The sequence below is a fragment of the Bombus pyrosoma genome, linkage group LG14 (genome assembly GCF_014825855.1).
Source record: "Bombus pyrosoma isolate SC7728 linkage group LG14, ASM1482585v1, whole genome shotgun sequence".
NCBI classification, from domain to species: Eukaryota; Metazoa; Arthropoda; class Insecta; order Hymenoptera; family Apidae; genus Bombus; species Bombus pyrosoma.
In genome coordinates, this window is record NC_057783.1 from 2,763,285 (window position 1) to 2,775,531 (window position 12,247).

The window sequence follows — 12,247 nt, forward strand, 5'->3', positions numbered from 1 at the left end:
AAAATGTACATACGAACGAGTGTCGCACATAATGGAAATTACAATTCTATTATCAGTTTACATCTATCTAAAATTCTTAAACATGTCCCGATGACTTTATTCTTGAAACGGTTCTTTTAATCTTCTATCTGCGCATTGAATCTCGCATAGGCAAAAATTGCGAAAGTAATGAAAGATAAATTACCCGATGAGAGGAAATACTACGAAGCTCGCGATGTACTAAAATAATTTCTAATTGGAAAATTCTATAATCAGCTCGAAAATGAAACGCAAACTATCATGATCCAAAGTGAATAAACCTCTAACAAACTTGTCATAAATAAGAAACTTCAAATTCTACTACGTTTTAATCCATTCTTTTTTTTTTCATAAATAACAAACATCAACTTCAAGCGACTTCAAACTTTCGACTAGCAATATACAACAACGTTAAAGCAGCGACGACACGCGGATTGCCGCGGAACGTTCTAACAGCATAAATATCATAGTTTTTTCGCTGATGAGCGAAGGGAGATTAAGTCGATTAAGTGGAGGCAAGGGAGAGAAAAGAGCGGCAAGGTAAGCACACGTGGTGGTGTGCATCGAAGCCGGAGAAGAGCTCGTTCTACCGGTCCTTGGCAAACGATCTTTTTCTCTCCACGATCGACCGACACGCGGATATCGGGCCGTGGTATCGAGCTGTCACTTGTTAGACGTCTCCCCTCCTGACGAATCGCGTGTTCCTGCCAAAGCCACGCCACGAGAATAACGTCGCTTCTCATGAGTTGCGATGCCCGTTGAATACTCGCTGAACGTGTCCTCTTCTCTATCTCGACCGTACCACTTCTGCGGAATACGTAGTAGTTAGCGATGGGACCAAGTATCGTATAAGTATGGAATTGTAAATCAAAATGAAATTATAAAATTTCCTTTCTACCGTCTATGAAATATTAAATTTCCTAATTATTTTGTATAACATTCTGAAATCTCGTAGAAAATTTTAACGAAACGATAGTGTTTCTGTGAGCTGTATTCTTATTAAAAAAATTATAAGAATTTATTATCTATAATTCTATAGAAGTTTCGTAAAGATTATTTGAGGAATTCAATAGTTTGCTATTCTCGTTAAAACAATTATTCTCTCCTTCGTCTACGATTCTGTAGAATGTTCCTAAATTTGATGGAAAGGTTCAACGATTTGTATAATTCGCGTTAAGATTTTTGGAATTTTACGATTCTATAAAATTATTCTGTATTTGTTACAAGAATTCAATAAAACAGTAGCATCTCTGTAACTCTCGTAATTAGATTATGAGTATTTCTATTAGTATTGCGAGTCAATTTTCAAAGTTTGTGTTTCGAAACCAGCCTGTGAGGATGTAACAGCTGAATGGACGAATTATTATAGCTCGTCAATGGTATTTGCTTCTAGAGTGAAACTCAGTTCCATCGCTACAATAGTAGTAATAGTAAGACCCGATCTCCTCGGGAGTAATGACTTTGCTCTCTCGCCGCTGAATGCTTATCGATCCAATGTACATATGATATGTACACGTCTGATATAACGCGTCTGATATAAGCACCATCCCGCTGGCTCACCAGTGATACGTTGGCCGTTTAAGGCCGACGTTGACGCTTCCTTTTCGATTTCGTCTATCGAACACGGCACATTGTGTCTACGAACGCTATGTTGGGTTGGCAACTAAGTGATTGCGGATTTTGCCAATACCAGCTAATGACAAAATCCGCAATCATTTAGTTGCCAAACCGATATAAATCGAAATGCACCGCGTTACGTGACGCATGAAGACGTATTGACGCTTTTGAGAACCGAATTCAGACAACATATAGTCTGAATTCCCGTGTATTAGGTTGTCCGAAAAGTTTCTTTCCTTTTATAAGGAAACAATAGACGCACGAACATAATAATAGAAATAGAACGAAATGGATCATAATTCAATGAAATAGTACGAAACAGAAATTGTTGTTCGTCTATTATTTTCTTATAAAACGAAAGAAACTTTCGACGCGATTGAAAAAATTGAGACGATCGCTCGAAAAGTTCGTTCCGTTTATATTTCCATTTGATATACGTTTATTGGATTGTATAGGTGCCATTTTCTTCCACAATTTTTCTTCGTCTTTCGCGCAACTTGAATATTCCATCGTCGCAGAACCTCTCATGCTTTTCAGCGGAAAACTTTTCGATATGATTTTCTATGTCGACGAAATTCCTTAAAAATCGGAACGAACTTTCCGAGCAATCAACATCATATCTAATATATTGATATATTGATATTGGTTTCGTATTATTCAAGCACGTAATATAAAAGCATAGAAAAGCATATATTATAACATACATTGTCGTTTTTACTGTTTTATTCAACGGTAGTTAGCATTTTTATAGGATGCCGTATAAAGTATGTAAGACGCGAATTCGCGTCTCAAGTTCGCAAAGTGTCAACGATATCGAGAATTTTATTCTTTTAATAAAAAATGTGAAATAGTCTCTCCCTCTCTTTCTCTCTCTTATCTTTCATTTATAAAGAAAGTAAGATTTTAAAAAACTCAGCTGTTATCACCGACTATTATAGATAAAGTATAAATTCACCCAAAAGATCAAATACTCTCAGTGTAAGAAAAGAGACGCAAATGTAAATCTGTCTAACAATATAAAATATTGTCTAAACTAAATCTGTCTAAAATATTGGAAATAATGAGATTTAGTTAACTCTCTATAATAACGATTATATATTCATTCCAAGACGTGATCGTTAATAATCACTGATTTATTACTTAGATCGTGCAATCTTGATACTTATATAATGACTTTTAATAAAGAATCTTTCATTTAACGAAATTAAATTGCGCTTCGTCGAAAAAAGAAACCTTATATGAAGAGAGAAACATTTTAAAAACACTCCAAGTACGCTTTCCCACGATAAGACACGGATATTAATAGTAGCGAGTCGAGTCGGTTGCGATAAAATTCAAGTTTCGACGCTGCTTTAAAGAATAAATACGTGGTATGCGGTACGCGTGTGATTGAACGGCGGCAACGGTCCCCCAAGGAAGGCGGACAGGTTACACCGAACGTTTGGTTCGAATAAAAACGCGCGCCATCGCGAAACTGTGTCACACGTTCGCAACTCGTTTATTGCGCCGATTCATTGCACGAAAACTTCGTCGTGTCTTAATTACAGCCGTACCGCGCACAATAAACGGCATTAATTTCTTTTTTTCTTCCTTTTTCTTTTCGGCCATATCTTTTGCCGAAATGATCCACGAGGTCCGTTGCCTCGCCTCTCGCCTCTACGTGCTTTTTTTCTTTTTTTTTTTTTAAATCCACTTAAATCCACTATCGTTGACCTCAATGACGTGTCAGAATCGCAGAAAGAAATTCCAGAAATTAGGGGAAAGTTGCAAAAACTGCAGGTAGATATTGCATAAAGTATTTCATGCCATTTTTTCTTTTTTAATTCCTTGATAATTTGCACGTATGCTAATTATGCGAACTGAGGTTTCACACGGGGCGCACACTCTCAAATTGTTTCGTGTACAGCACGAGGAACGTGGAACATTTTGAACCTATTGGAAACTAAGTGATTGCGAATTTTGTCAATACCACCTAATGGCAAAATCCGCGATCACTTAGTTGCCAACCCATATGTATATTCTGTTTCTCTTAAAAATCAGTCCTATCATATTCATATTCGATTCAATTATATCTATAACATATATAGATATACTTTCGTGAGCCAGTGTACGTCTTAATACTCTCGATATTTATTTATTTCAGCAGCGCTGCCTTATCACCATTGCCAGATAATTTACGATCTCTTGATTCGAAATTACTGTACGATACAGCACATCGTTCTGGCACAATTTTCCGCTGGTTGTGTTTGTTGGCAGTTACAACGACGCTGACCGCGAGTACGCAGCTTCCTCTTGCCTGACAGCATCTACGCGCCTCGGTCTTGACCGTTATGAGGCCCAATTTTTTTTCGATCGGATCGCTGCTGGCTCGGTGCGTCGCGGTGCGTGCTAGCCACGAGGCCTGGGAAGGAGAATCGACGAAAGAGAGGAGGGTGCGCACGGGGACCTACGGGGTTTACGGGCCCAAAAACGACGCACACGTTTCTCGCACACGACCACCACGCTTCGTGCACGCTTACGATCCTCAGCCCGCCCGGCCCCGGGACCCCAGGGTGAAACTCGAGAAAACATGCATGCCGATCCGGACAAATGTCTCCAATTGTCCACCGCGGAATTGCTTTCGTCCTCTAAAGCAGGAGAAAAGTTTGAAAGAAACTAGTGTGTACAGGGGTTTACTTTTCAATGTGTAGAGGAAACTTACTTCTTTCTCCTAATTGGTTTTATGAATTTTATAATATCCGGACTTTCCTATGATGTTAAGTGTAAATAAAAATTGGAGTCAGAGTAAGTATTTACTTTTATTGAAACGTCCTATAAATTAGGAAAATCTCCTAGTACGGATGGAAAATTTTCTTTATTTCTCCCAATTGCTTCTATGACTTTTATTGTTGGTTCTACGAAATTGAAGATTCTCCGCCACTTCATAATAAATTACTATCATAGAAAAGAAGATATACGCGTGTGTAAAGTAACATAAATTGGATATCAAGATCACGATTTAGTACGATGTTTCAGTACAATTTATCTGAACAATATCCATACGATAGGACTTCAAATGATGTAAATTCGAAATTATGAAATTTTGTAGCGAAACGAGACGAAGCGTAACGCGTATAATCTTGCGATATAAACATGAAATTTACATTTTTTCCAACTGTAGCACGAAATAAAAAGTTACCTACAATTAACTACAATTTTCTCTCCCACACACGAACAAAATTCTCGTCTGATCGTTGATACACGAGCAAACACCAACTCATTACGAAAGTGTCTCGGAGACCATACTCAAGCTACGTAAAAACGCCTCTTCGATTAAGAAACAATCCGAGTTAACAAGTTAACTGTCCAAAAAATCCTCCGCTATCTGCCACAAGGAATTTGCAAAAGGAGCATCATACATCGATAATTACCATCGTCACCAAAACTGCGAAGAGAGTATTCTCTCGATCACCTAATCAATATTACCGACTGGCAATCGACAAACCCTCGGCGTCATTCATCCCGCATACTCATCAGGACGCGAAACGACGTTTTACGATCACAGTAGCACGATCTGTTGCACCGTGGAGCGGGATAACGCGCTGTGCATTAGCATAACGTCAAAACATGCCGATACTTTCTCCGGTCTCCGCCCCTCGTGCCTATATAGCGAGGCGTGATTACCTCGCGAAGGGTTGCAAAGGGTGAGGCGGAGGAGGAGGAGAAGGAGATGGAGAAGGAGGAGGAGGAGGAGGAGAAGGCGAGCGAAGAGGCAGAAGGAAAAGGAGGACGAGGAAAGAGGGTTGGCAGTCGCCTCGAGAGAGCAGCACGAGGACAGGTGGCGACGAGAAACCAGGGAACCTCGGAGCCACCGAGTTCTCACGCGCGAAACCTCCAGCTGCCACCAAGAGATATACAGACGCTGTTGGGGCCGATGGCAGGCAAGCGAGCGAGCCGATCAACACACCCTCGAAAAACGCACCCGCGCGTTACCCTGTGCTGGTGCGTGGCTGTGTGCGCGTGCACGCGCTTCCACGTGTACCCTAAGCGATCGCCTAGATACCGAAATGCTTACACTGCCGTCAGAAAGTGTCAGCAGATTTGTCCAGAGCTGACGCGCTTTAATTGGGAAATTACGATAGATATTTTTTAATTGGACAATTACGATAGAGGTTTTATACTTGGTGATTATTATGCGTGCATATTAGAATTAGAATTTTAATTAGCACAGATTAACGGATTATTGATAATAATGGAGGATTTGGGGAAGATTCTGCGCGAGAGAAATTGAGGAACGAGAACAGAAATTGGAAAAAATTGTTAAACTTTTTAAAAAATAGTACAGAAGAAAATGATCTTGTTTTATATGAAAATGAATAGTTAGTTCGAATAGTGAAGGTTCCACTGAAACATTGTACTATTCCACCTCGTTATTATACTGATTGATACGAAATATTCACTGTATAGCCAATATTAGCATATTGAATTACGGCGGACGGAAACGAGTTCGTCATCGGAATTTCCAATTTTCTGCCGGATGACGTCTGGATAGCCGGATACATGTAATAAGGAAATCGATTACCACCGTACGATATTTTGTGCCTCATCGACTGCGTCAATCCGTAAGATTGCGCAATGATATGAACTGACCAATGAGAGACCACAACCAATTAAAAATTCTCATAAACAAGTAAAATTACAATTATAATCGATAAAGGACCAAAACTATGACACTGATAAATTCACAGCTGAAATGCGAAATTTCTTTCAATTTTTCCTACTCAAAATTGTAGAGCATAAAGTTACAAGCAGGTTGTATTGGGTTGACAACCATATTTTTGATTCTGTAAAGCATCAGAATGTATCCAGATTCATTCGTACACATGCACTGAAATAAACGCGTAGGTGCGTTGGACTATTGAAGGGGGGAAAGAAAGAGAGGAAATATCGGACAGGAGAAGGCCGACAGATGCGTGCGGTTGGTCAGGAATCTAAATATCGTGAGTGGAGAAGACCTTGTACACCCCTTTGCCATCCCTCGCGTCCCATTCATCTTGAAACTGATTCAACCATTACTGGAATCCTTTGCCGCACGACTTCTCTACGTTACATTTACATGTCTCGCTATTCCAAGTCCATAAAATACGGAGGTTCTGCTTCGCGATGTACGCATACTTTCCAAGCGATTCACTCGCGAACTTCGTCCCATTCATCTCGAGCTGATTGCCCATTAGAGGGAGCGGCTACTTTCAAGAATTTCGCGACGTCCAACACAAGTGCCTTCGTATTTCATGCTTTAAATAGTCGAAAATCCGACAGTAAGACGTCCTTAAACGGATATTATACTCGAGAGCAAATTAGCCACGCTTACGAGACCTTGACACGAAGTTATATCCCCTTAAACGCGTATTAACGGGATTTTTATTCTCCCCTTGGCGAGATTAAAAGTAATTAATTAACCAGCATTGTGAAAGCTTGTAAAACACGTTGTAAGAAGCGTCGATTTAATGAAATACATTATCGCGTGATTTTAGTCAATCGATGATAAAGTAAGAGTGCGAAGTATACCAAAGTGGCGCATGAAAATGGAAAGTTCGGTGGGTGGAGCTGGTAATTTGATAAGTATATAACACGAAAAGAGTTCTTTGGAAAAAAAAAAAAAATAATCCAACAGATGTGCGTGAGACGTAGTTCCACTTTAAGCGAAGAGAAATCTGTGAATGAAATTTTGTAATAACTTTATACCACCCAGACAAATCTTGATGATAAATAATGAAAGATCTGAAAAGTTATGAACATGCTGACACGAACAAGCAATACGATTTTGAACTTTGGTTATAGTTTGAAAATTAGAATTCCCAGGTTAAGTAAACAGGTTGAGATACTATGTAATTTTAGTCTATAAAACCTAATTATGAATTAACATAATTCAACACAATTTTTGTATCCTTATTATTCAGCAAGATCAACAAAATTACCAACAGCCTCCATACAACACCCCAAACAAGTCCGACTAAAGTATCAACCCACGTACATAAGATTCAACATTATAAGCTCGGAGCTCGCTAACAAGGATCATATCACATGGCCATATCCACGATACACGACCGGATTCTTCGTTATAATTAGCATCAAAAGTTTTTGTATTGACTACCAATATACGCCAAAATCCATTTTAAAAAATTTCTTATCTTCCCATTAAATTTAAACCACTAATAAAAAAACCAGACTGAGACATTACTCCAACAAATGAAATGAAATTAAGTTGCAGAGAATTTTCCTCGTGGAATGGTAAAATCATACCGATGTACTTCCTTTTTTTTTCTTCTTTTTTAATCAATCGTCAAACGAAATGAAAGGTTGAAAATATCGGTATAATTCGAGGGCGACGAGTGGCTGTTAACTGAAAATGGTTCTCGGAAGGTTCAGAGATTAAAATACCTCGGAAACGGATTCGCGTATAGATGGTGGAGATCGACGAGGCGTTAATGATCGATAGATCGAAACGGCCCAGTTAAACGATCGGATTATCCGCGCTATCGGCCCATCTTATAACTTATTCCGTAGATACGAGATCTGATCGGAGCGTGGTAATAGCTTCTGGTTACCGGGTGTAACCCGAAGCTCTCAATTTAGTTAGAAACGATCGACACAGACAAAAGGACTATCTCGGACATCCTTGAGTGTATAGGAGCGTTAGCCGGACGTTTTCTCGCGCCAGCCGCATTTAATGCGAGCAACCCTCCGGGCCCTCCTATTTACGTGGAATGTAAATCACGTTCACGGAGATTTTCACTTCTTATCGATCGTTTTCTACGTGGTTGCAGCCATTTTCATCCTCTCGTTTCTCCCTTTGCAGATGCGTCACGTACGACTGTTCATTTAATGCAGATGAGCGCGACGTTCGAATTTCTCGCGCTCTTTCAACGGTTAAATGATCTCTAACGCTCTGGTATAATCTTTCTTAAAGGCGTAAAGATTGTGCGGTGGTCAATATATAATGCCTATAATAAAAATAAGCGAGTAAATAATAGTATTATTACTAATAAATAAGTAGTAAATAGACCACATTAATTGTAATCATGTACAATAATAATGAATAATTATACTATTATTCTAAATGTACATATTTTTAATCGTATTATTAATAATTCTAGTGTTGTAGCAATATAATATTTTCAATCTTGAAAAATCATATTAATAAGCATAAACGTTTGCAGTTAAACAGTCTAATTTTAATAAAGCGTAAACGTATAAGAAAGAATGTGTCTAACATCTAATTTTGAAATGTTTTCAAAACATGAAATTTAGAAGCCCTGTCTTATTTGCTGTATTTTTATCTTCAAATCCCTACTATACGTTCTAGAGGAATTTCGAAGTTCCGTGGTTCCAATAAACTGTAAGTTTCATTATTCAACTGCTATGACCTAAACAAATTTCAAGGATACAATAAACCTGTCCTACTCACAAATTCAATATCGTTGAAAACTATATAAGAACTGATTACCTGTATATAGCTTCATCAATAACCAGAATTATTAGAGAAGAAAGATATACAGTGCACGTGAAATTACTGGACGTATCGCAATGAAAGCAAATACATAAACCGCAACAGAAATCGCGTTCCGTTTTCCATTCTCGATCTAAGGTTAAGTTCGCAGTATTACGGCCTTCTGTGCAACAAGTTATCCTTCTATCCCCACCATGTCGTCAAATCGACACGTTTCTCTCTCCCTCCCGTGGAAGATCTTTTTCCTTCACAGTTTGATGCACGGACGTGCCCCATGTAACGACTACATCTATCCGTCTCGTTTCGTTCTTTAGAATATTCCAGTTCTTTCACTCACCTTCAACACACGACGTTCTCCGTCCTTTGTTGCTTCTCGATGCCGAGGCAACTTCCTTCCTCCTCCTGTGCAATCTCACCACGTGCTTCTCTCGCACTCGTTTCTCTGATCGGAGTACAGGCATGTGCCGCGCATGCGCCAAATGCTACCGTGCGCAGCTCGTGCTGCGCGTACGCCAGGAACGAGCACCCTTTTCTTTCTCTCTCGCTCCCTCTATGTTGACGCTACTTCCTCTACCGGCTTCTTGGCTTTCGGCATACTTTCCATCCTCCTTCCGCTTTCCTTGTTCCTTTTATCGTGTCTGCATCTTTTTCTATAGTACCGTGCGCAGCTCGTGCTGCGCGTGCGCCACCAAGTACCTATATTCTCCTCCTTTTTCTTCGTTCTCCGTCTCAGAAATATTCCATCTTGCTCTTACGAATTCTTACCACGCTTCACCAACGATTTCTATCCTTTTCTTTGTTCGCTGTCCTATTCGTCCGATTTCTTTCTAACTAACAATTTCTTCTCTGTCTGTTATACGGTGAGCAGCTCGTGCAGAGCGTATGCCACGATAAAACACCTACTTTCCGTCTTCTTTTAGACCATTGTCCCTCTTTGTCGATGATCGCCCGGGTCGTTCTATCTTCCTGCACGGGTTCCGTAATGCTTCTTTTCTTTCTTCCTTTTTTCTCTCCATCGATTTACTTTCCTCTGCTAACTAAGCCCGGCTTCTTCTCATTGCCGGATTTTTGTTTTTCTGGCATACCGTGCGCAGCTCGTGCTGCGCGTACGCCACGGCCGTCCTTTCTTTTCTCTTTTGCTCTCGTTCGTCACCTCGCTAATCGTTCACCCTCCTCTATCTTTTTACCTTTCTCAGTTCTCCTGTGTTTCTTGTTCTGTTTTCCTTGGCCGTTCTTTTACTCTTTTAGGCTGTCTTCGTTACAATCCACCTATGCCTTCGAGTAATTCCCAATGTCAAACTTATTTGTTTGTTTTTCTTCTAGGACGTTTTGCTGTTTTCTTTATTTCTGTTTGTTTCTTGTGGATCGACTATTTTCGCAGAGTTTGATGATTGTGGAACACGAGAGTTTAATAATTTCTTATGAATAGGATAAACACTGATGACTGACACGCGTTTTCCTAGCACGACAAATTTTTACTAACTTAAATTCGCGCATGCGCAAAGCGACGCGTTATTGCCAACCACAGAATATCGCATTTAGAGGAATATTTAAAAATATAATTTCTCTAATATTTGTATGTTTTAATTAATTATGTTTGTGTGTTTTTTAAATTTTATCTAGTATTTGTTTAAATAAAATTATACTAGAAATGCAAAATACAAAATATTTTCTATGAATCTTACGCACGTTTATATGTGTACATACGAATATATTTTATACAATTTTATAAACATTCCATGACTATTCTCTAGGAGTTTTGTCCTTGTTTTCTACTTATATACCTTTCTCTGTAAATTTATAACTTCAGTTCGTTCAAACGAAACAGTATAAACACGTTATTTAAACAAGACCAAGACAGGCGTGATAATGGTAATTTTCAGATTTCGTGATACAAATCACAATGGAAAATTGGTAATTCCAAAATTAGCATAACAAGATAAACAACAAAATATGATAATTTCACCAGGAAGTTAGTCCTTTCTAGTTTGCGATAATTCCACCCCTGCAAGACAAAACAATACTATACAACAATGAGTCCCGGACTAATAACAAAATTCTCACATAAAAATTCCCATTTGCATCACGTTAAATGTAAATTACATAACCGACGGTTGCTCGCCTCTTCGACAAGGGTGGACGACACAAACAACAACGAAGGGGTGGAAGGTACCTGCCCTTCTGCGCAGCCGGACCCACGCACGTACCTGTGCGAAAGGACGTTGTCTCCACCCTCTGCCCTCCTCGACACGAAGAACGCGCATGCGCAGCCCTTCTATATAAGAGGAACACTCCTCATCCTAGCTCACATTCAATCACACCTACTCAAAACGTGCGCATCTCTCTAGAGATAAAGGCGAATCATATCCAGAAAGATTCGTGTGCACGTGTTCATCACATTTCATTTCCGCCTCGCTTTACATTCTTCTTTTATCTCTCTCACTCACAGAGAAGAGGATTGCCTTTTTACCGTATTCATATATACATACATACATACACACATACATATATATATATATATATCTATATACAATCAGAGTCAACACGCACGAAGATCTACGTTGACGTACACGACCAGGCTACAGTGGAGACACTGCAAAGATCGTTGATCAAGAACACCGAGAGTTAGCAGTCTGGTTCTGAAACGTCAGGAATCGCGACCGGTTTTTCTGCTGTGTCGGCGCCACCATGAAGAGGCAAATTTCGAGAGTAACCAACAGTTCGATGACTGATCGACGTATTGACAGTGGACTGCTCGCCAGACGCGCCATCAAGAACGCTCTGTCGACCGTTCGAGGATTATACGGCAGGGTTCGCCGAGAGGTCATTCGAGGAAACGAGCAGATTGGCTGGCAGAATTGCGTTAACGAGATCGATCTGACAGCGTTGAGGATGCGGTTGGACGACGAGGAGCTGCGCAACCTGAGGAACGAGAACCTGGAAAACGAGCTGAAGGAACTGGCGATGAAAATGTATAACTGTTAAGAGCCACTTCGGGTCCCGTTAGGAAGAAGACGACTTGACGGAAGAATTTCAAGAAGATTGTAAGATGGCGATGCAGATCGAGGATCGACAGATATCTACCATTAGTAAGGTCTTTCATTATATTTCGCGAATTTAAGT

At 39.7% G+C, this 12,247-nt stretch overlaps 1 protein-coding gene across 6 annotated transcripts in view; it reads right to left on the bottom strand.

Annotated features, from left to right (window-relative positions):
* The window catches only part of LOC122575219 (tubulin polyglutamylase TTLL4-like), a 234,530-nt gene that overhangs the window by 110,569 nt on the left and 111,714 nt on the right, over positions 1 to 12,247 (bottom strand). The window contains exon 1 of one of the 6 annotated variants that reach the window (XM_043743889.1): positions 9,462 to 10,539. The exons of the other annotated variants lie outside the window; for them this stretch is intronic. The gene's annotated coding sequence lies outside the window, so the exon portion shown is untranslated. Of the gene's footprint in view, positions 1 to 9,461; positions 10,540 to 12,247 lie in introns of those variants that run through there. 6 annotated transcript variants of the gene reach the window in all.